Below are 12,187 nucleotides of genomic sequence, written 5' to 3' on the forward strand. Positions count from 1 at the left end.
GTCTCGAATGCAGCAAGGGGGGAAAAAAGGCCAAAAAAAGGCATTAAAGTGTAATAAAAGCGGGAAAAAATAAAAATCAGAGGGGGAAAATTGGGGAAAAAATGGGGGAAGAAAATCAGAAAAGAAAATGAAATCAGGGGGAAAATGGAAAAAATAAAATCAGGGAAAAAAACCAGAAAAAAAAATGGGGGAAAATCGGGAAAAAATAAAATCAGGAAAAAATAAAATCAAGGAAAAAAATCAGAAAAAACAAAGGGGGGGGGAAATCGGGAAAAAATAAAGTCAGGAAAAAAAATAAAATCAGAGAAAAAAATGGTAAAAAAGTTTAAATCAGGGGAAAAACTGGAAAAAAAAAAACAGGAAAAAAATCTGGGAAAAAAAACAGAAAAAAATAAAGTCAGTGGAAAAATCAGGAAAATATCAGGGAAAAAATGAAATCAGGGAAAAATAAAATTGTGGGAAAAATCAGGGAAAATTAAAATCATGGGGAAAATTGGGGAAAAATAAAATCAGGGAAAAATCAGGAAAAATTAAAATCACGAAAATATTAGGAAAAAAATTAAGGAAAAAATAAATGAGTTTTTAAAAAGTTGAAGGGACAATTGTTCATAAAATAAATTTCCTTTCATTGGAGGGAGGAGCAGAGAATTCCAGGCTGGTTTGGGTGGGAAGGGACCCAAAATCCAGATTTAAAATCCAGATTTAATCCCCATCCCTGGCCAGGCCATTCCTGCTGTGCCAGGGATTTCTTGGTGTCCCCTCGGTGTCACAGAGGGGTGTGGCCATAATTGCCATTAATTGGGCCTCATGAGGAGATTTTCCTCATTTCCCACTGAAATCCCAGGGTTTGGTTTTTTGGGAATGTCCCCTGGGAAGGGTTTTACATCCAGCTCGTCCCTCTTGGAATTCTGCTGGGAGGGACCCAAGATTTGGGATTCTGGGGGCTTCTTTGGCTTTGTTTGTCTTCCTCCTTCATCCCTCCCAAATCCCAGGGATCCCAAATCCCAGAGATCGCCCATCCCAGAGATCCCAGATCCCAGGGATCCAAAATCCCACATATCCCAGATCCCAGAGATGCCAGATCCCAGGGATCCCAAATCCCACAGATTCCACATTCTAGAGATCCCACATTTCAGAGATCCCAAATCCCACGGATCCCCCATCCCAGAGATCCCAGGGATCCCCCACCCCACAGATCCCACATCGCACAGATCCCAAATCCCACACATCCCACATTTCAGAGATCCTAAATCCCACAGATCCCACATCCTAGAGATCCCAAATCCCAGGGATCCCACATTGCAGAGATCCCACAGATCCCACGTCCCAGGGATCCCATAGATCCCACATCCCAGGGATCCCACATCCCAGGAATCACAGATCCCAAATCCCAGGGATCCCAAGGATTTGCAGGGTGGGCTCAGCCAGAGGAGGCAGAACCTGGTGCCGTCTCCTGAGGGGGAAATAAACCCCAAATTAATCCCAAATTACCCCAGATTATCCCCCCAGATATTCCTGTGGCTCCACCAGGAGAAAACCCAAAGGGATTTTCCATCCCAGCGCTGGGTGGGGGGGGGGATTCCTTTGGGATCCTCAGCCTGGAATTCCCAACCCACGCTGGGATTTGGGGTTTCCTGCCCTGACAAAATCCATTTTCCCTCTGCAGGTGCTTTAGGGACAGGCGAGGGAGGGGAGCAGGGCAGGGAACGATCCCAAAACTCCCCGGCCCTTTAACCCCCCCTCGCTCCTTCCTTTGGGGTTCCCGTGTGGAGAAGGCCCCAAAACGGCCCCAGAGGGAGAGGGAGAGGGAGGGGGCGGCTCCTGCGGGGCCCCCGCGGCACCACCGGGACCGGTGAGCGCCGGGGCCGGGGCACCTCGTCCCTCCCGAGGGCCATTGTTGTCCCCAAAGTCCCGGTACTGTCCCCAAATATTGTCCCATTGTGGTCCCCAAAGTCCCATTGTTGTTCCCGAAATTCCATTGTTGTTCCCAAGGTCCCATTGTTGGTATCAAATAACGCGTGAAGCTCCTGAGAGCTGGCATGGGCCTGGAGGACTCCCCGTGCCCCTCCCCGTGCCCCTCCCCGTGTCCCTGTCCCTGTGTCCCTGTCCCTGTGTCCCTGTCCCTTCCCCGTGTCTCTGGATCTCTGTGTCCCTGTCCCTCTGTCCCTGTGTCCCTGTCCCATCCCTGCATCCCTGTGTCCTTTTCCAGTGTCCCTTCCCTGGGTCCCTTTCCCATGTCCCTGTCCCCGTGTCCCTGGGTCCCCTCCCTGTGTCCCTGTCCCTTCCCTGTGTCCCTGTGTCCTTTCCTTGTGTCCCTGTCCACTTCCCCTCTGTCCCTGTGTCCCTTCCCCATGTCCCTGTCCCTTCCCTGTGTCCCCTCTCTGTGTCCCTGTTCCCGTCCCTCTCCCTGTGTCCCTGTCCCTGTCAGACCCATTTCCTGCCTGGCACAGGGAATCAGCACTCCCAGGTTTTCCCTAAAGGCTGAGGAGGGATTTGGGATTTGGGATTTCCCGGGAGTGTTCCTGAGCATCCTCCCCTTCCCCAGCCCGACCCTGTTCAGTTCCTGCCTCTTCTCCCTTTTCCTTGGATCAGCCTTTCCCAAGGCCTGAGGGATTGGGGGGGCTCCTGAGGTGACTTCCCTGGATCCTGTCCCTGGATCTGATCCCTGAATCCCATCCCTGGATCTGATCCCAGGCTCCCACCCCCAGATCCCATCTCTGGATCCAATCCCAGGTTCTCACCCCCAGATCTGATCCCTGGATCTGATCCCTGGATCCCATCCTTTGATCCTGTCCCTGGATCTGATCCCAGGCTCCCACCCCCAGATCTGATCCTTGGATCCCATCCCCAGATCCTGTCTCTGGCTCCCATCCCCCGGGTCCCACTCCCAGATCCCATTCCCAGATCTCATCCCCAGATCCCATCCTTGGCTCCCACACCTGGATCCCATTCCCAGATCCCATCCCTGGCTCCCACCCCTGGGTCCCATTCCCAGATCCCATTCCCGGGTCCCATTCCCAGATCCCATTCCCGGGTCCCACCCTCAGATCCCATTTCCAGATCCCATTCCCGGATCCCATTCCCAGATCCCATTCCCGGGTCCCATTCCCGGATCCCATTCCCGGGTCCCATTCCCAGATCCCATTCCCCGGGTCCCATTCCCGGATCCCATTCCCGGATCCCATTCCCCGGATCCCATTCCCGGATCCCACCCTCAGATCCCATTCCCGGATCCCATTCCCGGGTCCCACCCTCAGATCCCATTCCCGGATCCCATTCCCGGATCCCGTTCCCGGCTCCCGTTCCCGGCTCCCGTTCCCGGCTCCCTCCGGGGCTCCCTTGGGGCAGGGCCCTTCTCCCCCTGCCGGGAGGGGCCGGGAATTCCCGGGCTCGGTGCCGCAGGAAGGGGCAGAGGTGCCCAATCCTCACTCCCAGCCTTTCCCGGGATGCGCTGGCGCCGCATTCCCAGCGCTGCCCCCGGCCCCAGCTGCGCTTCTCCTCCTTTGCCTTCCCAGAAATTCCCTCTCTTCGTGGTTTTTGGGGGAAAAATCTTCATTTTCCCTGTTCCATCCCCATCTCCTGGGGTGGGAATCCGTCAGGGAATGGGTGTGGGGGGATCCTTTGTCCCTCCCGCGTTTTGTCAGGAGCTTCCTGGGGGGAATTCACCCTCCAGCCCCTGATTCCTCCCCTCCCTGCACATCCCTGAGGAATCCCAGACAGGTTCAGTGCCTTGTGCTGCGATTCCAGGAAATCCAGGCGCTCCCATTCCGTGGAGACCCCAGCACTGATCCACCCTTTTCCTGAAAGAGTGGGAATAAAGGAATTCATTCATTCAAAAAAGAAGAAGGGAAATAAAGGAAGATTTGCTTTCTCTGGGAATGCCTGGAGCCATCCCCAAGCCCCAGCTCCTGCTGGGAGGATTCCTCTGGAATTTGGGTTTTTCCCACCTTGGCTTTGAAACCTCGCAGGGGTTTGGACAATGTGGGGCTGCCCCAGGCCAGGCTGGAATGACCTGGGAGAGTGGAAGGGTGGGATGAGATGATTTTATGTCCTTTCCCACCCAAACCATTCCATGATTCCAAGCTGGAGAAATTCCCACAGGGTTTAAAAATGGAAATTGCTTTTTGGGGGGAGATATGGGTTCATTTCTCCAGAATTTTGGGGTTTCTCAACCACTGGGATCTTCAATCACCCATTGCAGGAGCTTCCCATTGGATCTCTGAAAACAGCCACATGGCCCTAAAATCCCTGCAGGTTTTGGGGATCTCCAGGATCATCTTTGCAGGGGAAAGGTTTTAGGGAGCTTTAAACACAGAAATTGCTTTTTGGGGGAGATCTTGATTAATTTCTCCACAATTTTGGGGTTTCTGAGCCACTGGGATCTGGCTCCTCAATCCTTTCCCTGGATGGGATAAATCAAAGCCCTGAATGACTTTAAAACCACAACCCCCTGGCCAGAATGGTGTGGGATTGATCCAGCTCTGATTTCTGGGGAAAGAACTGTTCAGAACACCTGGGAATTCTCCAATCTAGGATTTGTGATTTGCAGTTCCATTGCAGGAACTTCCCACTGGGTCCCTTGGGTGTGAAATCGCCCACGTGGCCCTAAAATCCCTGCAGGTTTTGGGGATCTCCAGGATCATCTCTGCAGGGAAAAGCTTTTAGGGAGGTTTGAACACAGAAATAGCTTTTTGGGGGGAGATATGGGTTCATTTTTCCAGAATTTTGGGGTTCCTCAGCCACTGGGATCTTCAAGCAGGAGCTTCCCATTGGATCCCTGAAAACGGCCACAAGGCCCTGAAATCCCTGCAGGTTTTGGGGATCTCCAGGATCATCTCTGCAGAGGAAAGCTTTTAGGGAGGTCTAAACACAGAAGTAGCTTTTTGGGGGGAGATCTTGATTAATTTCTCCACAATTTTGGGGTTTCTGAGCCATTGGGATCTGGCTCTTCAGTCACCCATTGCAGGAATTTCTCACTGGGTCCCGAAAACGGCCACAAGGCCCTGAAATCCCTGCAGGTTTTGGGATCTCCGGGATCATCTCTGCAGGGAAAAGCGTTTAGGGAGCTGCTCCCGGAGCTGGAGAGGTCGAGTCGCCCCAAGGAGCCTGCAGGGTGCGAAGGGCAGCGGGATGGGAGGCAATGAGCCTTCCCAAGGAACTGCAAATGAGGGGAATTACAGCAAATGGGGGAAATTACAGCAAATGGGGGAAATTAGAGCAGCCAGCGGCCCGTTCCTGTTCCTGGGAGCAGGGAGCGTGACTGGGACTGCTCGGTCCCAGCCAGGTGTGTCCTCAGGGCAGGACAAACCCCGCAGGGAGGGGATTCAGCTGGAACTGGGATTTGTGCAGGGGTTTGGGCTGAAAAACCCACGGGCAAAGTCACTGGGATCCATGGGGCGCGTTCCCATTTCCCAGCTCCATTGCAGAGCGTTTTTCCCTGTGGGATTCCAGGCTGTTTCCAAATCCCTTTTCCCCCTCCCTGGGTGCTTTTCCCAGCTGCGGGACAGAGGGAGCAGCAAATTCCCTGAATCCAGGGGATTCTCCAGGAGCTCTGCTGGATTCCTGCCGGATGCTTCATCCCAAGCTCTCCCTTCCATCACTGGAATTTCTCATGGATAAAACATCCAGCCCTGTCCTGGCCTGACCGTGCAGGCCCTGGCACATCCTCATCCTGTCCCTCTCTCCACATCCCTCATTCCAGCCTGGAATTGCTCCTGCAGCTTCTCCTGGCACAGGAGATGGCCCCAGGCTGGGGGAGGTGGCTCTGCTGAGGGTCAGGATCTGATTCCCAGGGTTCATCCTTATCCCTGAGAATTCCTGATGCAGGGAAAGGAGCTGAGATCTCATCCCATCACACCCCTTCCCTTATCCCAGGTTGTTCCGAATCCCAGAGATCCCACATCCCAGAGATCCCTCATTCCAAAGATCCCACCTCCCAGGGATCCCATATCCCAGAGATCCCATAGGCTGGATTTCCATATCCCAGGGATCCCATATGCCAGAAATCCCCCATGCCAGACATCCCTCATTCCAAAGATCCCACATCCCAGGGATCCCACATCCCAGAGATCCCACATCCCAGTGATCTCACATCCCAGGGATCCCTGCTCTCTGGAAGTGACTTGGGCACATCCAGGGATGGAGCTGCCCCAGCTCCTCTGGGAATTCCATCCCAGCCCCTCCTCACCCTCCCAGGGAGGAATTTTTTCCCCAAATCCCATTGATTTCCTTTAATGCTGGCGCCCAATCCAGTGCAATTTCCCTCCCCAATTCCCTTGGGAATTGCTTCTGGAGCAGCTGGAATTGGATCAAACTCAGCTTTTCCAGAGGATGGAGTTGGGCCCTGAAGCTGGAATTACCTGGAGTGGATAAATCATGGGAGGGATGGAAATCTGGGATTAGGGAGAAGTCTCCTGATGGGAATGTGTCTGGAATTGGGCATTAAAGCTGGAATTTTTAATCCTGATGAATAGAATTCAGTTGGAATTGCTGTGCAGGATAATCCCAGAGGAAAACCCATGGACAGCAGCCCTGTGCTAGGATCCCACACTGGATCCCATCCCCAGATCCCACCCCTGGATCCCATCCCAGGATCCCACCCCTGGATCCCATCCCCAGCTCCCATTCCAGATCCCATTCCTGAATCCCATCCCAGGATCCCATTCCAGATCCCATCCCAGGATCCCATCCCAGATCCCATTCCGGATCCCATCCCGGATCCCCTTCCTGAATCCCATCCCTGGATCCTATTCCTGGATCCCATCCCAGGATCCCATCCCTGAATCCCATCCCCAGATCCCATCCCCAGATCCCACCCCTGGATCCCATCCCAGGATCCCATCCCTGAATCCCATCCCCAGATCCCATCCCCAGATCCCACCCCTGGATCCCATCCCAGGATCCCATCCCAGGATCCCATCCCAGATCCCATTCTGGATCCCATCCCGGATCCCCTTCCTGAATCCCATCCCCAGATCCCATCCCAGGATCCTATCCCTGGATCCCATCCCAGGATCCCATCCCTGAATCCCATCCCCAGATCTCATCCCTGAATCCCATCCCAGGATCCCATTCCTGGATCCCATCCCGGATCCCCTTCCTGAATCCCATCCCCAGATCCCATCCCCAGATCCCACCCCTGGATCCCATGCCAGGATCCCACCCCTGGATCCCATCCCCAGATCCCATCCCCAGATCTCATCCCTGAATCCCATCCCCGTATCCCATCCCCGGATCCCATCCCAGGATCCTATTCCTGGATCCCATCCCCAGATCCCATCCCCGGATCCCATCCCCGGATCCCATCCCAGGATCCCATCCCCAGATCTCATTCCTGGATCCCATTCCTGGATCCCATCCCCAGATCCCATCCCTGTATCCCATCCCAGGATCCCATCCCTGAATCCCATCCCAGATCCCATCCCTGGGCTTGCTGGGAAATCCTCTAAAACAGGAATTCCCTGGATAAAGGGGAATATCCCTTCAGAAGTTTCCTTTGGGAATTCTTCCCTTTCTGTGTCCTTCCTGCTGATCTGATGGAAAATCCCACAGAAGAGAGATTGAAACACCCCGGGCCAAAGCTGGGGAGAAAATGCCGGGGAATATTTTGGAATTTGGGAAATGCTGACACTGCTGTCCAAAACTGGCTCAGGAGACAGAATTCCAGGTTCTTTTCCTGGATTTAAAACCCACTCAGCTTCCTGTTATTTTCACACCTGAAGCAAAGGGAATAAAGAGAATTTCTGGGATAAATCAAAGCCCTGAACGACTTTAAAACCACAACATCCAGAGCAGGGTTCAGACAGATGTGGGATTGATGCAGCTCTGATTTTTGGGAAAAGAACTGTTCCCACCTGGGAATTCTCCAATCTAGGATTTGTGATTTTTCCCTGAGGAATTGTTTTTAATCCTGGGGACTCCCAGGAGTGGGAATAACTGCAGGACCAGCTGGGTTAATAACGAAAATTCCCTGCTCTGCTTTGAGCTGCTGTAGGAGCGAGTTGAAGGAACATTCAGGAGCTGGAAAAGTGGGATGCTGATTAAAGGTGCAGGAATCCAGGGAGATGAAAATGCTGGGAATTCCAGGGAATGTGGAGCAGCTGGAACAGTGGGATGCTGAAAGGTTAAAGATGGGGGAATCCCAGGAGATGCCAGCACTGGGGATTTCAAGGAATGTGGAGCAGCTGGAAAACTGGGATGCTGATTAAAGGTGGGTGAAGCCAGGGAGATGAGAATGCTGCGAATTCCAGGGAATGTGGAGCTGCTGGAAAAGCTGAACGCTGAAAGGTTAAAGGTGGGTGAACCCAGGGAGGTGCCAGCGCTGGGAATCCCAGGATTCTGCTCCAGAACCCCCTGGAATCACAGGGATTGAATCACCTCAGAGATCCCATAGCCCAGGAATCCCTCATTCCAAAGATCCCACATCCCAGTGATCCCAAATCCCAAAGATCCCTCATTCCAAAGATCCCACGTCCCAGGGATCCCATATCCCAAAATCACAGATCCCAAGGATCCCAAATCCCAGGGATCCCTCATTCCAGGGAATGTGGAGAAGCTGGACAAGGGGATGCTGCAGAGTTAAGGGTGGGTGAACCCCGGGAGATGCCAGCACTGGGAATTCCAGGATTTTGTGCCAGAACCCCCTGGAATTGCAGAGACTGAATCACCTCAGAGATCCCATAGCCCAGGGATCCCTCATTCCAAAGATCTCACATCCCAGAATCATAAATCCCAAGGATCCCATAGCCCAGGGATCCCAAATCCCAGAGATGTCTCATCCCACAGATCCCTCATTCCAGGGAATGTGGAGCAGCTGGGAAAGGGTTGAGGGTGGCTGAACCCCAGGAGATTCCAGAGCTGGGAATTCCAGGATTCTGCTCCAGAACCCCCTGGAATCACAGGGATTGAATCACCTCAGAGATCCCATAGCCCAGGGATGCCTCATTCCAAAGATCCCACATCCCAGGGATCCCAAATCCCAGAATCACAAATCCCAAAGATCCCATGTCCCAGGGATCCCACATCCCAAAGACCCCACATCCCAGAATCACAAATCCCAGGGATCCCACATCCCACAGATCCCTCATTCCAGGGAATGTGGAGCAGCTGGGAAAGGGTTAGGGGTGGCTGAACCCCGGGAGATGCCAGCGCTGGGAATTCCAGGATTCTGCTCCAGAACCCCCTGGAATCACAGGGACTGAATCACCTCAGGGTCCTTAAACACCCACATTTCACCCCAGGGGCCGGGATGACTGCCAGGATTTATTCCATGGGGATACACCCGCATGACAAACCCCCGTTCCTCATCCTTTTCCATTTATTTAATTTATTTTTTGGTTTTGGCCGCCCCCCCGCCCGGGCCCTGCCGGGAGGAGCGCTGAGCTCACGGCTCGGGGAGGGGTTTGCGAGCGAATCCAGTGAAATTTGGCAGGAAGCAGCAGCTCCTGGCCGCACATTCCCTGCCTGCAGCAGGATTTTCACAGCCTCAGCCCGGCAGGAAAACCTGGATGAGGCTGGGCTGAGCTGCCCCCCGGCACAGGCACCGCTGATCGAGGTAAATTCGGGGCTGCGAGCCGCGTTCGGGCTTTTATTGCCACCAAAAAATTCATTAATTTCAACATTTCCAAACCTTTCTTTCTTCGCGGCTGAAAGTTTCATTTCCCTCCTTCTTTCCGAATGTGTTTTTCTCCCTCTCCCATCGTGGTGAAAGACTGGAGGGGGGGAATTGATGTTTCTCCTAGTTCTGAGCTAATTCTCCTCAGCTAATTCTCCTAATTCCGAGCTTTTGGGGGGATTCTTCACCCCGGATTTGGCCGGGCTGCGATGCCGAAGAGTTTCGGTGTCACTTTTTAAAGAAGCCCTGGCCGAGCTGGAGATTTCATCCCTTTTTTGCTCCCAGCCATTCCCGACTGGAATCAAAGACCAGTTGAAAGTTGGGCAATGTCCGAGCTGGGATTTTGGTAAAATATCCGGAATTTCGAGCAGAAAACCCCGGCTGGCGCCGTCAGCGTTGGGTAAATCGGGGGGGATTTGGGGTTCTCCTCTCTGGGTAATTCCCGTTTTTTTTCAGAGGGAAAGCTCAGGGGCAGATGTTTGGCAGAAGGTGCTAAATATGTCCTTAATTAAGGATTTTGTTTTTCCTGCTGTCACTGCTGGGGATCCTCCTCCCTGAAAACTGCTTTATCCTGGTGATTTTTAGGATTACTTGGGGAGATCCACCTGGAGAAACGTGGGATTTTCAACCCGAGCCGGGCTGAGCTCACCAATAATTGGGATTAATACTTCCTTCCCCACGAGTTTTTTGTTGTTAATTAAACAGCTGTGGGTAGGAGATCTCTAAGCCCAGATAATTTAGAATATCAGAGAGGAAGATCCAAGTTTGGATATCTGGGAGTGCAGCAGGAAAAGAATTCATCACCTCCACAATCAGCTCCTAAAGGTGACAGCGCAGTGCTTCCAATTTTTCCTGGATAAAGGCTGAAAATCAGGGATTTAGGGCTCCTCCTTCCCAGGTTTCTCCGCATTGAGCCACCTACGGTGGTGGAATTTCCTCGGCTGGGGAGCTGGGAGCAGTTACAATAATATGAAATGAAATAAAAGCGTGAATTGCTGGGATGTCCGAGTGCTCCAAGGAATCACCTTGGAGTGGAGCTGGGTGCTCCGGGAGGGAATTCCGACAATCCCGGGGCAGGAGGAGGCTGGGAAACATCCCCGAAAAGGCGTTAAAGGAAATGGAATCCTGAAATCGGGCGGTGCTGGGCTCAGGATTCCTCCCCAGCCCGAGCCAGCAGAGCTTCGGGGCTGCAGGAATGAGAATTTTCGGGGGAAAAGCCCCGGGGGTCGCAGAGTTGGGCGATGGAGCCCAGGACGAGGATCCCGGGGGGATTTGATGGGAAATCCGTGAGCTCTGCTGGAATCTCACTGCTCACCCAGGCTGAGACCCCAAAATGGACCCAGGAATGAGCTCTGGGCTTTTATATCCAGAATTTGACTCCCAAATTCATTGTCTTTACTGTCCCTGTGCTCCATTCTGCTTTCCTTTCTGTGATGGAAATTATGTTAATTAATATAATAATGAATTAATATAATTTATATTCATTAATTAGTTTATATTCATGAATTAATAGAATTTCCATTCATTTTTCCCTTTTGTTCCTTCCCCTCCTGAGCACTTCCAGAGCATTCCTGGTGTGGTTTCAAACCAGAGCTCCCAGTTTGGGGCACTGGGATCATCCCCAGATTTTGCCAGGGTTGGGATTAAATGCAGGAGCCATTAATTCCTGTTTGGACTTGGATGTTTATTAGTTCTTATTTATATTATATTTACTTAGATGTTGATTAGTTCTTATTTATATTATACTTCCTTAGTTGTTTATTTAGTTCTGCTTTATATTACAGCCTCACCAACTGTGAGTTTTACAGCACTTCACTCTAACAAACTAAAAAATGGAGCCTCATCTCTGTCTCTCCAAGGCTCGTTTTACATAAATTGTCTAATTAAGAAATGACACTGAAGTTATTTTTATTTTTAATTTAATAACTGACTTGTGGCCTGCAGTGCGGAATTTTTTATCCATTTACACCATACCACTTAAACTCGTGAAGAAGGTGAAGAAGGACCAGCCTCTGCCCTAAAACCTCTATCTTGATTTATATTTATATTTATATTTATATTTATATTTATATTTATATTTATATTTATATTTATATTTATATTTATATTTATATTTATATTTATATTTATATTTATATAATATATGACTGTATTCTAAAACCTTAAACTCCAAGTTTCCCCCCTGTCATGTCACACACTTCTATCCAAACTCCACACCCACAATCCCAGTTTGGAAGATTTCCCCACGGCCTCAGGTCAAATGCAGAGTTCTCCTGGGGGTCAGTGCCTGTCAGACAGACAGACAGACAGACAGAGCCCTTTTTGGACACTCTCTGGGCCCTTTTTGGGTGCCTTCAGGGCTTTTTTTGGCACTTTCTGGGGCCTTTTTTGGCCCCTTCAGAGCCCTTTTTCTTGACACCTTCCAAGCCCTTTTTGGACGCCCTTTGGGCCCTTTTTAGACACTTTCTGAGCCCTTTTTTGCCACCCTCAGGGCCCTTTTGCCACTCTCTGGGCCCTTTTTAGACACTTTCTGAGCCCTTTTTTGACTCTTTCAGGGCCCTTTTTTGATGCTCT

At 51.6% G+C, this 12,187-nt stretch overlaps 1 protein-coding gene across 1 annotated transcript in view; it reads left to right on the plus strand.

Moving 5' to 3' along the window:
* Positions 1–9,494: 9,494 nt before the first annotated feature.
* The window catches only part of LOXL2 (lysyl oxidase like 2), a 67,405-nt gene continuing 64,712 nt past the window's right edge, over positions 9,495–12,187 (plus strand). Inside the window, exon 1 of the mRNA XM_036396754.2 lies at positions 9,495–9,553. The gene's annotated coding sequence lies outside the window, so the exon portion shown is untranslated. The remainder of the gene's footprint in view (positions 9,554–12,187) is intronic.

This window comes from Molothrus ater, chromosome 28, assembly GCF_012460135.2.
Source record: "Molothrus ater isolate BHLD 08-10-18 breed brown headed cowbird chromosome 28, BPBGC_Mater_1.1, whole genome shotgun sequence".
Classification (NCBI taxonomy): domain Eukaryota; kingdom Metazoa; phylum Chordata; class Aves; order Passeriformes; family Icteridae; genus Molothrus; species Molothrus ater.